Below are 23,778 nucleotides of genomic sequence, written 5' to 3' on the forward strand. Positions count from 1 at the left end.
TAAGCTGTGTGCAGACAGTCAGAGGGCATTGGAGCAGGCACAGAGCTGAAGTAGACAGTGGTTGGTGAACCCTTGCCAAGCAAAAAAGGAACACTGCTTGATCCTCTAAAACGAGAAAGGGCTTCATGTGCAGCACTGTGTTGAACCACTTTTGCTGCACTCAGGAGAGAGGGTGAGTACCATCCTTTTGTGAAGAGTATTATTTCCCATGTGGGACTGCATTTCCTATCTCAACCCTATCCTGTTCCCCCTGTCAATCCCACCTCTCCAGTGTGGCAATGCATTCAGCGATATTGATTTGCCCAAGGTCACACTGCTTGACAGAACTTTGTCAGTATCAGGGGGATTGCTTTCCTCACTAAACTGTTATTCAGCTACACAGTAGTGAGCACGACCTGCTGGGCCATCTAATACCCACTCTTCACTACCACAGCCCCAAGGTGTGGTCTGAGCATTATGTAGAGGTTGGGGAAGCTAGCTTGGTGTGCACACAACAGTAGGGAGTGGGACACATTGCCCACTTCCTGAACAGTAACACTATTTCTACCAGATACACGCTCATGGTTCAGTATGTTTAGAAGTTTGCAAAGACTCTGAAATGTTTTCTGTAGGGGGGTTAAATACATGTGTGCTCTCTGGAATCCACCAACTCACAGCTGAATCCAGAATGTTGTCGGCCTATATATTGACTCCAGTTATTGGTTGAAAGGTTTGGTTGCTGTGCTCCTTCATTGATCCCACCCATTCGATCCATTGCTCTCTTGTTCACTCCTGCAGGCAGTGCAATCCCGCCAACATATTATCTTATCCAATGCTTAGGCAATAGGGTGGTAGAGCTCTGTATAATCAATCATTCCAAGGGCCCCTTGTTTTGGCGGGAGTTCAAAGGTGTTTGTCCCCGCAACTTTCGTGGCACACCATTTCATCCCACTCATTTGGCATGGGGTCATTTTCCTTTAGATGTCAAAACATTTTCAGCAAAGTTACTCCACTGGTTGGCTACTTCGGTATCTGCATCACCGCAGCCAGACTGTCATATTAATAGTCTACAGAACGCTTGCCCTAGCTGTGAGGCGGCCGCTTATTTATACAGCTGACTAATGTCGCACGGAGGCTTAAGCAGATGTTGGCTGATCACGCAGCACAGCAGACGAGAAAGGCGGCTGGAAACAGCTGACTGCTGTGATAAACTGCCCATGTCTGGCTGTGGTGCAGGCCTCTCCCCAAGGATGGCAGCACAATGAGGGATGGGTACTGCCATACTGGTTCTACGGAACTGAGACAACCACTGTTTGCATGCCATTCATAAAAGTTAAGGTCAATAAAACGGGCTGGGCATGCTTCTTAAATGAGATGGGCCTAAAGGGAGCGGGGTCTGGGAGGGACTGAGGGAGTAAGAGGTTAACATGGAACAGGGCATGGGTTTTCAATGTGCTGGGAATGCATGAGGCAGGGCTGAAAAGACCTGAAGGCTGCAGATGATGGGGAGCACGTGAGCCCGTGAATACTATGCAGATGCCGTCATCAAGCAACAGTCACCCAGAGATGGACCCTGACTGTCTCGGCTGCATGGGCGTGCGTGGGGTTTCAGGGAGGAAACTACAATATGGGTATAACGCAGTGGCTATTTGCGCTGCCTGGCACCCACCCAACCCCTTCTGACCCACACATGCCTTAGTTTACGTGTTACTTCCTCCTGTGGTTTAACAGTGGCTGAGGGCGTTGGTTGCTCCACAATGAGGATGCGTGCGTGGTCACGTTCTCTTTTGCTGTCATGTCATTGGACATTAGAAAAGGAGAAACCATCATACTGGCCAGCCTCTTTCACCAATCCCGCCCACGTGACTTCCCACTCCATTATCCCTCCTGCAGAACTTGCTGTTTGTGTACCAGGGGCGCTCCAAATGCAGTCCCTTTTGGCACAGCGTTGCACACTTTGTTGGGCTGTATTCTCAACGACTCTCTCCCTGCCCCACACCCTCAGTGTTGTGAGGTGGCTGAAGCCTCAAGTGCTTCCCGTACACACAATCAGCATAGCATAACGAAATGTGGCAACAGTCATGTAGCAAAGAACCTCCACGACTGGAATCATGAGCTGTGCACTGACTGCACTCTCAGATTAGATTACAGCGCTGTGAAGTCACACCAATGCCTGTTATCCGCGTTACACATAACGACAATGAAATATGTCTGTGCCTCTAGTACCGCTCCCCTCACCCCCTTCTACATTAGTGTTTTGGGACAGCCTAAGAGCCAGCAAGATGCAAAGCAAGTAAAAAGCACAACATTGTGTTCCTCTATGTCCTATTTCCTGTGCATGTTTCTCTCCTCTGCTCCCTGCATTCCATTTCCGCTTGCATGTTTAACTGGGCCTCAGAGCAACTCGACACTTAGGAATTTACACCTTGGCGATGCATTTCCCACGCAATTCCTCTTCTTAAAGACAGGGCATAGCACCTCGAAATCAAAAGGAGGCGAGAGTATGTTGGATGGTTCGTGCAATAGCCAGAAACTTGCTATATAAATCAACAGGTTCTACCTGGTCACAACGGTATCATATCAAAATGTCGAACCCCCACCACTGCGAGGCCAAAAATGGTGAGTTTTTTTTAACGAATTTGTACACTGTTATTTGCAAACACAGATGGGGTGTGGGCTAGGGGTATTAGCTAAAAATGGGGTTTGATGGTCTGCGGGGGTCTCTCCCAGCATTTATTTGCGAAAAAAGTGTACACGATCGAAAACAAATCATCGTTTTCAGCATTCATAGAGTTTTTTGCCACAGTTATCACAGAGGTCAGTTTAAAGCGACCTCTGTGTGGTTGTTGCGCACTTGATCTCTACCCTTTTCGGCGAAAAGCCTTTGTAGCCAGCACTTGCAGCTCCTTCGATTGAATGTGTTTCAAGCAGTATTTGGGGGGTTCCCAACCGGCTCTTCCTCAAGCTACATCCTGTTAGCGGTTTTGCTAGCATTGGCAGATGCCAACTGTCTGGCTTGCTCCTCCCCACTCCCCCAGTGAGGCCTTGTGGTGATGCTCGTGTGGGTAGTGTGGTCAAACACCCTGCGTCCTTGTGTAAGCTGTGAGATGCGCCTGTGGGGGCCCTTTCTGCTTTTTCTGTGACCTCTGAATCAGAATTACTCTAGTGCCAGGTCTAACCTCTGCCCTATGACCACGTACGTAGTTCCTGTGTCCACCCACACGTACAGTAACACGTATTAGTGGCATTGTCAACTGCTCGTGCTTTTCACATGACCGCTGGCACTATTTCACTTCTATGTATGCAGGAAATGTGAAATGTTGGCCTCTTCAAGAGGCGCTCAAGCATAATCTGGTGGAAAAACCTGTGTATAGGCACCATACAAATGTCCAATAAATAAACAAATAACCCTCGCCATCTTGTTTCAGCCTTACTGTGTACCACACCACCCCTTTATATGTCAGCACTGCTCCTATACATGCAAGAGCTGCTCCGCTGTGTCTGTGAGTGTGAGGATATGCCTGGGGTGGATCAATGTGCCACGGTGCTGCACGCATACTTCAGGGCTGTGCCTAATGTTTCAGTCAGTGAGCCTGTTCAAATAGGCCAGGATTGCTCGCATGTGCCCGTGCTTCTCCTTTAAATCAGGGATACTCTAATGTGCCAGAACAGCTCTCTAACATGCATGAGCAGTGTACTGGCCCACAATGCACGGCATGGCGTCCTTTCACAGCCTGCCTATTCATCCCCAGGCTAGTATGCCCAGCCCACAATGCACGGCATGGCGTCCTTTCACATTCCATCCAATGTGCTCATGACATTTTTTTAGGGGGGGGTTGGGAAAGGGCAGATAAGGGTTTGGGTGGGCAATAGCAAAAATAAGTAGGGGAGGGGGATTTGGACGGAACCCCCCCCCCCAAAAAAAAACCATGAGCACATTCATTGGAATGTGCACGTTAAAAAGCCTGGGGATGAACAGACAGATGATGAAATGACATGGAACCCAGTGCACATGGGTACACTGTTCCCAATAACAGACACTCTAAGCACATAAGAGTCAGAGTATTGCTGTATAGAAGGTTGCCATGCTCGCCTGCGAGCTAAGTGAGCAGCCATATGTGCTGGGTTCGAGCCTTATCACTCAAGGGCCCCTTGTATTTGTTTTTATTTCAGCCACTTAACAAAGGCATTTACACAGGGATATGTTTTATACTGCTCGCGTGTTAATAATAATGATTCTAAATATGGGCAATGTAAATGTACTTTCTCAATATCAAACGCAACATCACCAATTCTCTCCTTTGATTATTTTGTTAGTCACGTCAATTAATTGGTTTGATTTTCTTGCCCTCAACAATGAAAACTTGGAAGGTGATAGCTAGATAAACCCTGGTGTGCACATTCCGGCATGGCATTGTGGTCTTAGTGGAAGTGGCTGAGTCCCTAATGCGTCATCCTTATTCTCCATTTAAATACTTCAAATATTTCCTAGTTCGGTTCCTCCTTGACGCCTAATGAAGATAGGAGACCTGTACTACAGAATTGAATAATCTATTTGTTTATTTATTTGAACATTTATATAGCGCACAAAACCCAGAGACATCTAGGCGAAATTCAAAGGCAGGTTCTCACTTTGTTCCCTTTTGCTGTACCAATGCTCTTTTACCCAATGTTTATTATGGGGAAACAATACAAAAACCGTATTCACCAGTGGTCTCTTCAGTTTTGTTACAGTACACAAAATACTGTTTATTGCGCAGAATTCTCCTCTTGAAATGCTCGTCTGTCTCCCCCCTCCTCCACATATTCCTCTCCCCCACACTCTGTCGACTGTATTTGCATTTCAAGTGTGGGAAAATGGTAAATAATCGCATCAGTGGCCCAAATGCCTCACTAAAATACAGGAACATAATTTATAATCAGGCCCGGTACCGTAAGTGTTCAAGCGCGCATCATATTTGAGAAATATCCCAGAAAAATACCTTCTAATTTCCATGTCACCATGTGTTTATCGTTTTGCTACACATTAGTTATTTCGAACTGTACAATCAATTGCCATTTTTGAGTTTTGAATTTCCTTATCCACAGACAAAGTTCATTTCCTTTGTTCCAATACCAATATGTTATATTATGTAATTGGGACTTGTACCACACACCACTGCCATTTTTCATGGTCTCAAGGCACTCAGGCGGCTCTGAAAAAGAAGGGGGTTGGGAAGGTTAGTGGGGTTTAGAAGGAAAAGCGCAAGAGGGCTTTGACGGGCTGTTGGTAGCTTCAGTGCGGACAAACTGGTCACTGTGTGCTGGTATGATTTTGGTAGATTGGCATTTGTGTGTTTTATGCAAATATTTCCTGTGTTTGTTGGGTGTTGTGGAGGAATTAAAGAGTGTTTGTAGTTTCAGAGTTTCATGTCTTTCAGTCTTAATAATAACCTCTATGCCATTTCATCTTTAATATTTTCAGCGTTTGGTTTTCCTTATTCAAGGACAAAGTCCATTTCATTGGTTGCAATACGAAAAGGTCCTGCATTCGTAATAATTACTGCTGTGCCTCTGCCAACCCGTGTTTCACTTTATAGATCCCAAAATCTTTTAATTGACCTATGGTGAGCTTCTTCGGGGCTTACTATATTTAGTCCATAGCTCACTTAGAGCACTTAAGTTGTTTTCAGTATTCTTGAATATTAAGTATGAGCTTTTAGCTACACTTTCTGTTTCCAACGTTCTATTTCATTTATTTATTTAGTTGCATGTGTTTCATTATTCTTGTGTCTTATTCACTGAATTTCCAACACTGCGGTCCTTGATGAAAGTATGCCAGAAAAACAAGGTTATATTGCTGTGGCATACACTTAAACACAGTACAAAAATAGTCACCGGATCATGGTGTTTTCCTTTGTCCTCTAGGTCCCAGGCTTCTTTCCTTGGTAAAGACGTGAAATTATATTTCATACAGTGCTCTATATTATTATTAAGTTCTAATTGGTGTTTCAGATCATAACAGTTTGCATTTCATTAAAAACGAGCACCCTGCTATCCCCTTTTTTCCGGGATTCAGCAGTTGAGTGTTTACCCCTAAGGAACCTCCTGGGCCTCAGTCGCACCATTTTGGGTTTCTCTAGTGGTTCCCCAGCCCTGTTTGCTGTGCTCGATTGCCCTTGCTTCCGCGTCCCTCCTCCCCTGATTGGTCAGATCACCTTGTTGCCAGTGGCCTACTGGCCGGCACTACACCTTGATATCCCCTTTTCTTCTGGGATTCAGAAGGTGATTGTTTACCCCTAAGGATCCTCCTGGGCCTTGACTCACATTTTGGGTTTCTCTGGTGGTCCCCCACCCCGTTTGCTGTGCTCGATTGCCCTCACTTCCACATCCCTCCTCCCACCTCCTAGCCATCCCTCCTCTCCTGATTGGTCAGATCACCTTGTTGCCTGTGGCCTACCAGCCGGCACTACACCCTGCTATCCCCTTTTGTCTGGGATTCAACAGGTGTTTACCCCTAAGGGCCCTCCTGGGCCTTGACTTGCACCATTTTGGGTTTCTCTGGTGGTCCTCCAGCCCCGTTTGCTGTGCTTGATTACCCTTGCATCCGCGTTGCTCCTCCCACCTCTTAGCCCTCCCTCCTCCCCTGATTGGTTGGATTACCCCTCTTAACTGACCTTCCCAGAGCAGCCCTCTGCCCATGCAACCCCTGCAGCTAAGGGCTCCAAAGCAAAGGGTGGCTCCAGATTGTGTCTGCAGGTGTCAGCAGGGGAAGCCAGTGGCCAGTCATCAACAAGCAGCAACGAACAAGGTAGGAGTGGCCAGGGTGGTGATTATTAGTTCATGCCTTTCTAGAACAGTACTGTGATGATTAGCTTTTGTCTTTCTAGGATAGTATTGTGATTATTAACCTGTGCCTCTCTAGGATAGTACTGTGATTATTAGCTCATGCCTTTCTAGGATGCTACTGTGATTATTAGCCTTTGCCTCTCTAGGATATCACTGTGATTATTAGCTTGTGCCTTTCTAGGATAGTACTGGGGTTATTAGCATGTGCCTCACTAGGATAGTACTGTGATTATTAGCTTGTGCCTTTCTAGGATAGTACTGTAATTATTAGCCTGTGCCTTTCTAGGATGTTATTGTGATTATTAGCCTGTGCCTTTCTAGGATAGTATTGTGATTATTAGCCTGTGATTCTCTAGGATAGTACTGTGATTATTAGCTCATGCTTTTCTAGGATAGTACTGTGATTATTAGCTTGTTCCTTTCTAGGATAGTACTGTGATTATTAGCTTGTGCCCCTCTAGGATAGCATTGTGATTATTAACTTGTGCCTTTCTAGGATAGTACTGTGATTATTAGCCTGTCCCTCTCTAGGATAGTACTGTGATTATTAGACAGTGCCGCACCCTTAGAAATTAGTACATATTGACTTGAATCACATCTAGAAAGCACCACAGTAGAATAGTATTGTGATTATTAGCTTGTGCCTTTCTAGGATAGTACTGTGATTATTAGCCTGTGCCTCTCTGGGATAGTACTGTGTTTATTAGACTGTGCCACACCCTTAGAGAGGAGTACATATTGACTTGAATCACATCTAGAAAGCACCACAATAGAATAGTATTGTGATTATTAGCTTGTGCCTTTCTAGGATAGTACTGTGATTATTAGCCTTTACCTCTCTAGGATAGTACTGTGGTTATTAGCTTGTGTCTCTCTAGTATAGCACTGTGCTTATTAGACTGTGCCGCACCCTTAGAGATTCGCACATATTGACTTGAATCACATCTAGAAAGCACCACAATAGAATAGTATTGTGATTATTAGCTTGTGCCTTTGTAGGATAGTAATGTGATTATTAGCCTGTGCCTCTCTAGGATAGTACTGTGCTTATTAGACTGTGCCGCACCCTTAGAGATTAGTACATATTGGGCCTCATTACGACCCAGGCGGTAAGTTACCGCCTGGGTCGTACCTTTACCACCATGGCGTAAACTAAGTTTACGCCATGGTGGTTGGCGGACTTACCGCCCCATTCCGAGGTGAGTGGGGCGGTAAGTCCCCATTAACCCATTCACCCTTCCCCATTCCCATTTTTGCCCCATAGGGCATAATGGGAGTGGGGAAGGCGTTAATTACGCCACCGTAAATTACGGTGGCGTAATTAACAACAAGGTCCCTTAGCGCCATGGATTTTAACACCTGAAAACCTCCATGGCGCTAAGGGAACTCGGAATCAGGCGGTAAGGGTCGGCGCTGTTTACGCCGCCGTAAACCCCTTACCGCCTGGGTCCTAATGAGGCCCATTGACTTGAATCACATCTACAAAGCACCACAATAGAACAGTATTGTGATAATTAGCGTGTGCCTTTCTGGGATAGTACTGTGATTATTAGCCTGGGCCTACGATTATCAGCCTATACCTCTCTAGGATAGTACCATGATTACTAGCCTGTGACTCACTAGGATACTAGTGTGATTATTAGCATGTGCCTCTGTAGGATAGTACTGTAATTATTATCTTGAACCATTCTAGGATAGTACTGTGACTGCTAGTCTGAGTCGCAACCTTAGAGATTTGTGCATGCTGACTTGAATCACATCTAGAAAAAGCACCACAATATAATAGTACTGGTGATTATTAGCCTGTTCCTCTGATTACTAGCCTGTGCCTCTTTAGGATAGTATTGTGACCATTAGCCAGTGCCTCTCTAGGTTATTACTGTGATTAATGGCCTGTGCCTCTCTAGAACAGCAATGAGATTACTAGATTGTGCCTCTCAAGGATAGTACTGTGATCACGAGCCTGTGCCTAACTAGGATAGTACTGTGATTATTGGCCTCCACAGCACCCACAGAGATTTGTGCACTATCTTTAGGATAGTATTGTGACCATTAGCCAGTGCCTCTGTATGATATTACTGTAATTAATGTCCTGTGCCTCTCTAGAATAGCACTGTGATTACTAGCCTGTGCCTTTCAAGGATAGTACTGTGATTATTGGCCTCTGCAGCACCTGTAGAGATTTGTGCATATTAATTCGAATCACATCTAGAAAACACCACAATAAGAATAGTATTGTGATTATTAGCCTGTGCCTCTCGAGGATAGCACAGTGATTATCACCCTGTCCCACACTGGGATAGTACTGTGATTATTAGCCTGCAACACACAGGGATAGTACTGTGATTATTGGCCTCCACAGCACCCATAGAGATTTGTGCACTCTTTAGGATAGTATTGTGACCATTAGCCAGTGCCTCTGTAGGATATTACTGTGATTAATGTCCTGTGCCTCTCTAGAATAGCACTGTGATCACTAGCCTGTGCCTATCTAGTTTACCACTGTGATTATTAGCCTCTGCAGCACCCATAGAGATTTGTGCATATTAATTCGAATCACATCTAGAAAACACCACAATAAGAATAGTACTGTGATTATTAGCCTGTGCCTCTCGAGGATAGCACAGTGATTATCACACTGTCCCACACTGGGATAGTACCGTGATTATTAGCCTGCAACACACAGGGATAGCACTGTGAATATGGCCAACGTCGCACCATTAGAGAATTGATAAGAAGGCCTTTAAATCACATCTAGAAAGTGCACTGTAAGTATTAGCCCTGCCACACCAGGAAAGTACTGTGATTATTGGCCCTGACATTCTGAGATGGTGCTGTGAACACTAGCCTGTGTTGCACCCTGGAGATTTGTTTGTTGCTTTAAGTCTCACCCAGGGAGGCCCACATTGGGACAGCAACAGAATTACTGTAGCTATATAACCCCTACTAGACTTCCCCAACCAGACAGCCCCCAAGCTCGGGACAGCAACTGAATTACCCTAGCGATATAACCCCGACTGGACCTCCCCCACAAAACAGAGGCCGAGCTTGTATCGGACTGTCCCCCACACCCAGTCCAACACCACATGACAGCTGGACCAAAGCATGAAAGACTGACTCTGCAAGAGCAAACCAACCAAAACCAATCAGAAAAACACATGCAACTGTACAATCATAACAAAAATGAGCCAGCCAACAAAGCACTGCACGAGGGCTGCCACCCATGCAACCGCAACCTTAACCCCAAGGAAACCCAAAGGAAATACAAGCCAAACATGTGACCAAGAACAAAACCACAGCAACCCAAACTAACATAGAAAAACACAAGGGAGAAACAACCCCGACACCATCCCCACAGTGGACCACCAAATAAATCAAAATGCTGTGAAAACAAATTGGACCAAAAGAAAGACAAAGAGCAGAAAGAACAAACCCAACTGAACACCATGAAAGACTCACAACTGCAAAACACACTCTCACAGACAAGAATGATAACTGGACCAGCAATGAGCGAAGAGAGAAATCCCTATACCTAACACCATATCTCCCAAATAACCACTCACTGGAACAAACCAACCCAATGTACAAATCATGAAAGACCGATAACCAAACACAACCACACAGAAGAAGAATGGACAAAGCTAGAGGTAACAAGAACATGATTGACGCCCTAACCCCTTACATCACCAAAACAAGAGAAACCTCCCCTCAACAGCCACAAAATATAGAAGAGGAACCTGATGAAAACAAAAACCTAAGACTTAACCTCGAAGAGCTATTCAACGACACAGACACAACTGTACCAACACCTAAACTAGAGATCGATTTGGAAGGAAACCAAAATACTAGTCAGAAGACAATGCCGAAAATAAAGCTCGAAACAAATGAAACCATAAAAATCCACTGCAACTTAATAAACGCAAGATCCATGTCAAAACACTCAACAGAGATCTTCGACCTTCTCTGCAACAACTTTATCAACATCCTATTCATCACAGAAACATGGCTGGACAACAACTACAAAATCACACTCCAAAGCTGCCTCCCCACCAACTTCAAATGCATTCAGTTAAACAGAAAAAATAAAAAAGGAGGAGGCCTCGCAATAGCATTCAAAGAACACCTGAAAATAAAAATGGACGAACTTCTAAACATTATGAAATGCAAATCCAAGGTCATATAACTATCAGCGAATCCAAAAACAAACATTAAATTCATTCTGGATTACAGACCACTGACATACAATGCAACCTTTGTCAACAACTTTATAGAAGCCATCACCAACATAGCCATTTAACACAAGCATCTGATAATCCTGAGGGACTTCAACATTTGGTTCAAAGAAAAGCATACCAACTCTTAAAACTCACTAATCGGGCAGCTAACAACCATGAAACTACAACAGCTGGTCAAAGGAGCAACACACTCGGCAAGACACAACCTTGACGCAATCTTCGCCAAGAAAAAACCTATCACCACTGCACCACCTATACAAATACTTTGTAGCGACCATCTCATCATTCCATTCGTGATCACACTACCAACTAAAGTCACCATCCAGCCCCTCAAGCTACCAACCACCACAAAAAGAAATTGGAAAACTGTCAAAACAAGCAACCTAATAGAACAACTGCAGCTGACCAAACATTCAACGACAGAACTGGAGAAGGCAGACCTATATAGGAAAATGGAGCTAGTCCATAAATGGATTGGTGATACGATCCAAAACATCTCCCCGGAAAAACCATTTAGCCCCTCAAAAAAAAAACCATTTAGCCCCTCAAAATGGTTCACCGGACTACTAAGCACCATGAAACAGAACAACAAAAAGCTGGAACTAGAATAGAGGAAATAATATGACCAAGATAAGAAAACCCAGTTCCAGAGACAAATCTGATCATCGTATAAGAAGGAAATTCAAAAGGCAAAGAAAAGGCATTATGATGACAGAATCACCAAAGCCACCAACACACAAAAAGAAATGTTCAGCATCATAAACGTAATGAGAAACCCGCCAGGTTGCGACAACACTCAAATACCCTCACAGAAACTATGCAACAACTTGGCAGACCATTTCAAAAACAAAATCAGCGACATCCGACAAATCATACAAAACAGACCGACCAACCCTAACACTCAACCAACCGGACCTGACGAGGAGCCAGAGCACAAACTCCAAATCGTCCTGGAAATATCAGTAGAGACATTCGTCAAGCTGGTAAAACACAGCAAGAAAGCAGGATTGGCCATGGATCCCTGCCCCTCTGACATCTACAAATCAATCCTCGCACAAGGAACGCCATCAGAATATTACAGAAATCTCCTGAATCTGTCACACGCGACAGGAACTGTGCCATGATCCTTCAAATCAGCAGATATTAAACCACTTCTAAAAAACACAAGTTGTGACGTGGAAGACCTCTCCACTGCAGACCGATTTCAAACATTCCCTATCCGGCAAAATTCCAAGAAACATACGTATACAAACTAACCCAAGAACATGTAGAAAAACACTGGTTGCTAGCCCAAGCACAAGTCGACTTCAGACCAGCAAGAGAAACAGAATCGGCACTAGTATCAATCTGGGACAACCTAAAACAAACACAGACTCCAAACACAACCTCAGCTCTGTTTCTGCTTGACCTCTTGGCAGCGTTCGACAAGGTAAGCCATGACACCCTAATCAAAAGATTAGAAGATATAGGTATAAAGGACATGGCACTACTCTGGATTAAATCATTCCTAGCAAACAGAACAGAAACTGTATGGATGAAACCCTTCAAATCTACTCCAAGAGTTAACAACTGTGGAGTACCACAAGGATCCTCATTATCACCACTATACTTCAACATCTACCAGACTCCATTAATCAGGATTTTCAGAAAATACAACATTACCTACTACAACTACGCAGACGACACTAAAATCATCTACAAAATCAAAGATACACAAGCCGATCACTCAACCCTAGGAGAATGTCTAAAAGAAACTTATGACTGGATGAACGCCAACAACTTAAAAATCAACCCAGGAAAGACAGAAATCATGATTATGTCCAAAGATCAAGAGAACAACACCTACATTCCCTGGCTGACTGAATTGCGAACTGCACCCGCACCATCTAAGGTAGTAAAAAACCAGAGAGTCCTAATGGACAACACTTTAACCTTAGAACCACAAGTAAATTTGATAATTAAGAAATGCTTCTTCCACCTTCACTCAACAAGAAGAATCCTACCTTTCCTCTCCTTCATCCACAAAACACTGACAATCCTCACCCTCTTCATGTCAAGAATCGACTATGCAAACAGCCTCTAACTCGGGATGCCAGAACACCTCCTGTAGAAATTACAATGCATCCAAAATGCAGCAGCTAGACTCCTCCTGAAACTATCTAGAAGAGACCATATCACCCCATTGCTAATAATGCTGCATTGGCTTCCAATCAAACATTGTATCACATTCAAAACAATGTGCATAACACACACAGCAATCAACGGACAGGGAGCAGAATTCCTACAAAAGAAAATAACAATCTACAAGCCAACAAGACTCCTCAGATCAAGCAGAATTCCTACAAAAGAAAATAACAATCTACAAGCCAACAAGACTCCTCGAGATCAAGCAATGAAATCCGCCTGGAACAAAAACCATACGCCAGGAAAAAACTAGAGGGCTCTTCTTTCTCCCACCTAGCTGCCCCAAAAGGAATAAGAAACACCAAAGACCACCTAAAATTTAGAAAACGTCTAAAAACCTGGCTCTTCAACACCTCAGAACCAGAAGGAAACAACTGAAACAATCAAACAGGAAATACAAAAGAACAGACTGACAGACTATATGACAGCACAGAACACGAGCAACAACCCCATGAGGACAGAATAATAGCAAACATGACTAACACAAAGGCACTACCACCAACCTTACCCACTCAGAAAGGGCGTAGGGTACGGGCGTAGGTTGCAAGTAAATCGATCCGAAAGGATTAGGCTGCACCAACCACAAACTGGGATGTAAGGGGTGGCCAAATACAAAGATAGAAAAACAAAGACTAGCTAACTTAACATAATGACAGAGAGAGGAGACAGCCTTATCAGGCTGAAACTTAATCACTGAAAGGAAGACAAACCTCTCTAAATCCCAAAGGACACACAATAGGAGTGTGCATATCTCCGAATAACAAGGCGACTAACCAACCCCACAAAACTTTTAGAAACGTAACCACTCCTCACATACCTCTCACACTCTAACTAAACACAAAACACCTCTTAAAACCACAGCAACCTGCACGCACTTCACCACACTGCAACAACAAACACACCACACAGACCCTCACACAACAGCACACGACAGACTCAGAACCGAATACCGCTCCAATAAGCTTGGCGAATGGTGTTAACCGAACTGAAGCTGCCAACAGTACTTCACAACTCCCTTGCTCTTCTCCAAACTTTGTCCTACTAACACGCACTAACCTACCCCTCTTTTTGTTTCAGATCCGCCAGAGCTCCAGGGGACCACTCCGGTGGTGATAGTGCGCGGTACAAATATCCTTTAACATTAACATTAACTTCACAGAGGGTTGATTCTGAAAGGCTGCTCCCATTTTTCAAATGTCCGATCCATTACTCTGCCAATACTACACTCATGAAGCGTATTAAAGGTTATTTTAGCTGGAACACAGCACTGTATGCCACTATACGCTGGGCTCCATTTTGGCGAAGGTGTTGAACTACCTAGTGCCTGCAGGACAATAGATAATGTGACATATTGAATATGGCTAAAACCTCGTGCTTGGGCCATGGCATTAGCATCTAGCATTATGGTTCTGTGTGGTGATAACGACCTTTACTTGGTCACTATATTTTTGGTTGCCACTTTTTCATTCACCGTGATAATACGTTGTTAAAGGACTTTTATGATTACAAGTAAAACCGAAACCCCCAGAAATTCACCAGTTATGGTAAGCAAAGTAACCATAACCTGCGCCACCACATGCATTGCTAAGACTAACACCCAGGATATCGAAGATGACATCACAAATGTCATTGATGACATCACTGATGCAATTAATTTTGATAAAAAGTTCCTACAAGGTGTTGTGTTTATAATGTTGGTAACAAGATGTCGTGGCTGATTGGGAGACCTACTATGAACTACTTAATGTACTAAAGAATGTACTCAGGTAAACAACATATTATATTGGAGTGTTGTTGCTAATGCAAGAATCGAATCATACATAGACATAGGGAATGACTGCAGCATGCAATATTTTTAATATGGTAGTTTTGGATAGTAAAATAATGAATACTACTTTATCAGAGTTTTCAGGAATGTTAAACATGGAATAAATAGCTAACAATTCAAGAATTACTACACACTTTTGTTAGTACAAACAATTAATATGAAGACCCACAATGCCTACAAATTAGAGGCACATACAGGTAAAGTAAGGAAGAAAGAAAGAAGAACACCAGAAAATGTCAATAAAGTTCATCTTCACGTATACAATTGAATTGTGTGTTTAAGGCCTTCTTATTGCCCCGTGTATATGCATCATGAGCTAACACCAAACCTTGAGGAAAGTACTTTAAGAACATAGGACAAGGTTAACGTCTAGATATATTGCACCGTTTGAATTTTAAAATTCTCACTGTCAGTGAACAAAAACAACTGGCCTACACATGTCAGTGAACAAAAGCAAGTAGCCCAGATATGTGATGTCATCAGTGATGTCGTCATTGACATTTGCGATGTCATCTTTGATGTCCTGGGTGTTAGTCTTAGCAGTGCACGGTGGTGGAGCGAGTTATGGTTGCTTAGCTTATCATAACTGGTGAATTTCTGGGGGGTTTCGGTTTTACTTGTAACCATAACGTCTCTTTGACAAAGTTTTTTTGCTGAATTTCATAGGTTTTTATTAGTGCAACTTAACCATAACGTCCTTTTAACAAACTTTTTTCACTGAATTTCATAGGTTTTATTAGTGCAACTTAACCATACCGTCCCGTTAACAGTGTTTTCACTGAATTTCATAGGTGCACCCTTAATTATGCTGTAAGTTCCTTATATTATATCACCCCCAATGTAAAAGCTGTAGCGTCTTTGGACAGTGTGATAGGCCCCAGAGCCCCAGATAGTCCGCGGACAGAAGGTAGCATTTACAAAGCCTAGAAGAACAGGGGACAACAGAACATTTTCTGCCCAGCAACCAACAAACAGGTATACATAAATCAACATTATTAATATTTACTGAAAACAAATATACCTTTTTGTACAAATAATTACTTCAAAGTGTACACATTTTTTATTTATAGCACAATATATGGAATGCACCAAGCATAAACCATAACTGTACCCCTCATATTATCACTTCAGTACAACAGTTTGTAGAGTCTCACATACACCAAGCGCTTATTCAAAAACACTCTCTCACCAAACAGTAAGTGCACTGTATTTATTTCTTTATTATTACCATTCATTATGTAGACATTTCTTATAAGCAAATAGTACTATTTTAAAATTTTAACAGAAATGACAAACACACTTGAGTGGTTATAAGAAAACTTTCCAGCAGATGAAATGAGTGATGATAACATCTCTAATGGTAAACAATACATCTTTGAATATAAACAAATAATGTCATTTCTACAGACCTCAGTGAAATAATAATTTCTTTTTTTATTATAGTACATAGTTTACATGAAGAAACAACACCCCAATGTAATTATGGAGAATCCCAAGAATAACAAAGAGAAGCCCTATCCACAACTGTACATAATGAAATCGTGATGTTGTCTGTAAAACTGGATACACTTAGAAATGACTTTAAGGAACTTTTACATTATGTTGAAAATCATGTTATTAAAAATGTTGTCACTGTCATTATTGCACCTGTCCCCCATAATCCCAGCAATCATCCCCATCAAATTCCCAAAATATAAATGAAAGACGCTTTGAGGAAACTTCACTCCCTTCCTATCATGATCATTATTGTTCAGAAATTCCAAATTCTTCCATTTATGTATCCCCTTCCGATACCCCATCCCTTTCATAAATACATTTATTTTTTATACTATAAAAATCTCTGCTACTAAATAATATTTCAATCCGTATTCTATATGGTCAAAAAAACAGCTTCAATTCGTTTTCAAGAAAAATCTTATTGCCCACATCACTGAGACGCTCTCCATCTCTTAGAAAAATGTTGACAATATCAAATTTAATATTTTCATTATGGAAAGATGTCATCCCAACATCCTGCAAAAAAAGCACATACAGCATTATTTGCATTGCGCCTTGCTTTTTCAATTTGTGGACAAAATAAATTTGAACGCATCCACATTTGTCTCTGAGTAATCCATCAACTTTCCAAATGTATCCTTCATTGCAAATTGTAATGAAATTCCGGTAATTTAGCCCAAACTGTTGCCTCCGTAGTGCACTACAATGATGTGATGTTTCAAGTTAACCATATTCTCACAAATCAATGACAATTCCATCCACTTTATTCTTCGAACACCATATCGTGAAATTTAAATTCATCAAATCCAAGATTGTTAGACAATCTGCAGCGCTCAAAATACACCTTCAGCCAATGGATCCATGAGTCTCCCACAATGCAGACAGTCTGCCTCCTCAAAGCCATAGCCATAGCCATTTTCACTGCACACAACAAATATAACTCTTGCTACCCAGTCTTCCAGCACACCACACATCACACCAAGGAAACCTGATTGGATAATCCCTGATGTCCATGAACATCCACGACTGTCCGCAGTCTCTGCAGTCCAGTTTCCATTCCAGGCATCCTCAAAAGACCAGAATGTAGCATGTGCTGCTCCGGGACTACCGCGGTGTCCGCAGATAGAATGCCCAATTGAAGGGGGTGGGGAGAGTTACACTTAATTTAAACAATAATTGTACAATGATCGCTCTTAAAAGAGCAGTTTTTGTTTTTTTAGTTTTCTTTTGCTTTTCTTATTTTTATTTCCTAGAACTACGTACAGATGTTTTCATATGCACTGTAGATCACTGTAGATTTCACATAAGCTTTCTTAGTGCATTTTGAATATTTACAAGAACCATCTGATTCCCAAAATCAGAAAAATTCACTCCATCACTCCGTTGCACCATTCAACTTGAAGTTTTAATTTTCAAAAGATTCAATGCCTAGACCATTCAAAAAAGCACAGACACCTTTATTTGCATGGTGCCAACCTTCTTCTAGTTGTGCTCAAAACACATTTGGGCATCTCCATACTTCCCTTCGATGTATTTGTTAAAATAATAATCTTTCCATGTGGAAATAGTTCCATTAAGCCTTGCAACATATCCTTTAATGCAACCTGCAAAGATAGTGGAGTAACGTAGCCCAAACTATTTCCTCCACAATGTACAACAATAATATCTGGACATTGAAAGTGAGCCACAGTCTTACAAAATAGTAAACTTACCCAGTTTAGCCCAGACACTGTATACCACCAAGCCTTGACTCCCTCCAATCCAATGGTAGCAGAGATGCCACACAATTCAGTGTACCTTTTCAAATGATTCATCCAACAATCGCCCAACATAGACAAAGAGAGCTTCTTCATAGCAATAGCCACATCCATCTTCCTTACACACAATAATCAATGCACCTGCTACCCTCTCTTCCTGTAAACCACAACGAGAACACCTCATTGGATAATGTCAATTACTTATGCAGATGTTGAAGACTCAGTTTCATATTCCCCCTCTTCCTCATCATCTGATAAACTAGGTTCAGGCCATGGAATCTTCTTCTTTCTTCTAGTTGGTATCTCCCTTTTTTTTTTTTAGAAGGTAAGGTCTGCCACAGAAAGAAGCCACCGTGCCTGCTTTATCAGACAGACAAGGGACTTTACTCCCAGAACAGCTGAGTGTATGGGGAAAAAGCCTTCCGCCATAAAAAACCTCAAGAGAGTAGTAGGGTCGAGCTTGTGTATGGTGGAAATCTGTGCAAAAGAGGCTGCAGCGAATGATGGACTAATGCAAAACTGCGGTAAGTAGATTGCAGTTTAAATCGTTCCCAGAAATTCCTCAAATAAAAAGAAAAAGAAAGGACCAACACTATCCCTAATAGAAGGGAGAGTAAACCAGGAGTATCCGATATAGGGTTGAACACTGTAGAAGATCCGGTGCGAGGAGGCAGCGAGAGAGGCAAAGCAGGACACGACAGAAAGACAGTACGTAGGAAGGTAGAGAGGGCTACCGCGCAGGTAAAGGCAGTAATTGGGAAGCCCAAATGGGAAAAGTAAAAAGAGAGGGTGGAAAAAGAGATAAAGAGAGGGGACAGACAATCGGAAAGAATCAGAGGCAAGAGAGAGAAGGCTGACGGCACTAGAGACGATGTGGAACGCTGGAAGCCTGCGGAAGGGAAAGACACGAAGCAAGAGAGAAAGACAAATAACAGGTAGAATGGGAGACCGGAGCGAGATCCGTCCCTAAATACAGATAAGCAGACACAGAATATACAGGGCGAGGAGGAGCAAGCAGAAAGCAAGCAAGAAAAGAAGCGGAGCACCGCTAAGGGAAATAACCTGGAAGCGAAGCAACAAAGCAGCAAGAAAACCCTAACACGCTGCAACGCTTTGGCTGCCAGTAGCAGAATGGCTGAAAGCTAACCGGCGGTGGCCATGTTGCCAATAGACTAGACTGGGTATGAAAGAAACGCGGATAGAACGCAAAGGGAAACTTAATGGAGTCGGCTCCTCCAGCGATTCCCCAGCATCCAGTCCCCGGGAATCATGACAGATAATCCCCACAGTCCCCTTTCCATGCCAAGTCTCCTTAAATCAATAGGACACAAACAATGCCTCAAGACACTTGGTAGCATTGCAAATGTAAATCTCTGGCAACTTTTTCACTACAGAGAACTAACTCAAAACGTGTCAGTCTGCAGACCTCACCTATGTGAACATTTTAAAAAGCATTGGAACTGGTCTGCTTACTAAAGATGCTAAATCCATATTAAATAGTTTGACTAATCCATGAGCTATTTGGGCAAAACACATCTGCTCCTGATGCCATGCAACGATTAACTCAACAAAATATAAAAATGCATCTGCTTAATGCCAACCCTTGGGAGATGTAGTCAATTCAATGAGACAATATTAAAAAATGAAATACAACCCATACTGCATATGAACTCCACAGACAAACTAGAAGTGAATGGTATGACACTTCCTATGTGTCAACAAGCAACAGCACGACAAAATAGCTTAGAAAAATGTACTTCCAACACAGCTGGATTGGAGAAAATATTAATTTTGTGTCTAAACTGCAGAGTAATTCTAAAACGTAACCTTGACGTAGAACAAGGTTTAGTCAATGGAGCAATTGGTACTGTTGTTGGCTTCCAAACATATCCACATGACAACAACATTCATTTTGTCAATATCCACTTTGACAAACTTACAGAAGTTAAGAAAAATGGCTGCACAATAGCATGTTTCCTTCTTTTCAAAGACACATACTTACGCAGAGAACAATTCTCTCTATCTCCAATGCACTTGCACGTTCTCAATGTCACTGGGCCTAGTAAGATCGCTGTTTTGTTCTCCCCTGTTCCCCTTCCTTGCCTTGTCGCACTCTGAAACACTTGTGTACAAGTGCGACAGAAATAAAATATCAATTCAATTCAAAATGCTGTCACTAGTCACAAATCGCAAGGTCTAACTCTAGATCATGCATTGATTGACATTGGCAGCACAGTCTTTAAAGAAGGTATGAATTACAAAGCACTTTCATGTCTTTATACTCAATGGTTTATTCCTAGTTAACTTTGATGCAAACAAAGTCAAGGCTGACATCCCTTGCATCCTAGAATATAAAAAGGATACATGCACTGTACACCCCCAGTCTAGCTATGTACCCGGTACCTCAATAAATAAAACTTTAAAAAAGAAAACTAATACAAACAGAACCTATAACAGATCTCCCAACAATGCCACTAAATAAACAACCAACTTCTTCGCTATTAAATAATACAACCACCAAACTGTCTAGTACAAACACAACTGCACGTCCATCACAAGACAAAAAGAAAAATATCTCTTCTCAAAAGAAATCTGCAGGCCCATGAAACGATGCAGAGACAAAACTCTCTGGTCCATTTAAATTCAGCAACACAACTGGAGTAAATTGCTATGCAAATGTAACAATCAATCTTCTCTTTAAATTGCCACCAATTGTTCACAACATTTACTTAAACAGCTCCGACCAGTTGTGTTTGCAAATTCCCATCCTTCATAGAAATGCGACAAATAATCCTGATAGCACTTACAGTATCTGAGGTATAATGCAAGAACTAGACTACTGTGCAGGATTGGTAACATTTACCATAAACACACAGGAAGATCCACAAGAATTCCTAATGTACTTAATACAAGTACTGGAAACCAAAAACATCCCTATTAATCAAATCTTTCAGCTTTCATACGTGTGGAAAAATACATGCACTATCTGCAACCATTAGAGCGGAAAACTCACTCCCTATTTTTCGCAGGAAACTGAAAACCTCAGTACTTGCAAAATAAGTAGGAAACTCTCAGGAATCCATGTAAATATACTGCATTGCTAATGTGCATATGTCTACTGTAAATTCTGTATTATATGTAATTACTGTATCCTATGTAACTAAGATTTTGTCTGTAACAAGCGCCACGATGCCCACGGGCTGACGTGCGCTCTACAAATCTGAATAAAATAAATAAAATAAAATAAATGTTTCACAAGAGCACTTGCGCGAACTCAATGTCACCTGGCCTAGTAAGATCATTGTATTTGTCTTCCTGCTGTTCCCCCTCTCTTGCCTTGTCGCGCCTTGAAACACTTGTGTATAGGCGCGTTATAAATGCCATATCATATCATATCACATCCATAATGAATGATTTGTCTATGTATCCATATGAAGTCTCCTGAAGTAAGCAAAAAATATACATTTGAACGTGTGTTGACACAGCTTATTGTTCAGCCGGAGTGACTGCAGGCATATTTAGCCTTCGAGCTCCACGGCAGCAATTAACTGTCTAACTGTGTAATTCATTTACTAAAGGCGTACTTCCACTCAATGAAGAGATAACACCCACATTTGGAAACTGTTTGCAAGTGTTTGGCTGCGTTCAAACAGGACACCGGAAAGTATCTAAAGGAATTTAATCCCACAAGTAAGCCACACGCTCCAATAACTGTTCTATATTCGGACAGCATTATTTTCTGCTGAACACTTTCTGCGCTCGCCTTGTCTACCAGCTGTTCTTCCTGCTGTGAGCTCTGAATATAGCAGTCGAAGTGACTGCAGGACTTCCTTGTCGCTGTCTTTGAGCTGCACTGATTTGTTTGTATCAACTTATCGTGTGCAGCCTACCAGCTGTAATATTACATTTATTTACTCTTTTGCTGCTCAGTGACAATAACAAAAAAAAATGTCAGGTGAGGTTACTGTGGGTTTTTATGCCTTTGAGCCTCATCTGCCTTAATTGTGTGATTATTTGAATACAGCGAGTATGCACAGCAAGTAACATTAGTTCCTCTTTTTGAACAGTCTTGTGAGTTGCTTTCAACCTCAGTACCCGAGCATAAGCATATGGATTGACTACTGAACTGTGATCCTGCTACCGCCACTATTTGAAGGACTTGGGACCTGTACCACTCTGCAAGGTCCCTATTATATTTGTGGTGAATCAACTTTTTAAGTATATTTGCCTTGAATGACACTCTTACTGGGTGCCATCCTGATATTGTGCGCTCACGAGATACCATTTAAATTATACACGGACAGTAATCATGAACTTGAAAAACGCAAAACAATTGGGTCTCAGGAGTGGCACACTTCTTAAAGGGAAATGACTGCAGAGCCCCAGACCTGCTTGTAAAATCTAAGGATCTTCCCAAAAGAAAAAGGGAGAAGAAAGAGCATTCAATAACGCAACTTAATATACCAGGTTCATTTGCAGGGGTCGGCAAGGAGGGAGTCAAGGACTGTATACTGGATCAACTGGGCTTGCTGATTTGGGCTTGCCGTCAGGGCAGAGGGACAGCCTGGAGATGGAAAAAACTGAGCAAGCATTGACTATAGGCCATGACATAGCCCCACTGGAGATACGGGCCGAGGAAATCCACTCCCTGGCCAACAATGGATCCTTGCTTAATCTATGTAAATCTCTGCAACGCCAACCGCTGGGAGTGGTACCCCAACGGAACGATGTAAGTTCCTTGGGTAAATTGTCTATGAGCCCTGATATGAACTGCCCATTTCGAAGTCTGGCACACCAAGGAGTGAGGGATGAAGATAAAGGATTGGAAATGCTGCTGCTAGTAGTGGACGGTTCTTTTAATATTGAGTATAAATCAATATCGGAGTGATTGGATGATGTCCTCAGGATCTGTTCTAATTTGGTGAAACATCAGCTTCAGACACAACAACAATTGGATTATGTGATCAAAGCCTTGGGCCAGCTGGCACCTGACGCAGTGCACATAGGTGAGGATGTTAAAACGTCCCGCCATCTGATGCAAAATAAAGTAACTGTTTTAACGAACGGCGTAACAGACCCGGATAGGCCGTCGGTGGAGACGAAGGAACAGGGCTAAAGACAAAGTTATATCTCCCTCGACGACACCGGGAATGCATGGAGAACTGAAGATTCTGTCACTACTGCAGCTGAAAATAAAGAGGTTTCTCTTGAGGCCCAATGTGCTGTAATTTCCCTTATGGGAAGAACTGATCAACAGTTATCAGATACGAGACCTACTGAAACGAAGAAGGAAAATCTGGCCAAAACATCAACCTCGTCAAAACTGTTATTAATAAATCAGGATGACTATAGAAAAACTCTTTTAACAGATGTAAAAGGTCCCATGGGTTTTGTAAAAAATAAGAGAGTAACACACACCCTGGCTGATGGGACCAGTAGGAGTGTGATCTTACAAGGCCCAATGGATAAG

This window comes from Ambystoma mexicanum, chromosome 9 (assembly GCF_040938575.1).
Source record: "Ambystoma mexicanum isolate Mex_15411 chromosome 9, UKY_AmexF1_1, whole genome shotgun sequence".
NCBI lineage: Eukaryota > Metazoa > Chordata > Amphibia > Caudata > Ambystomatidae > Ambystoma > Ambystoma mexicanum.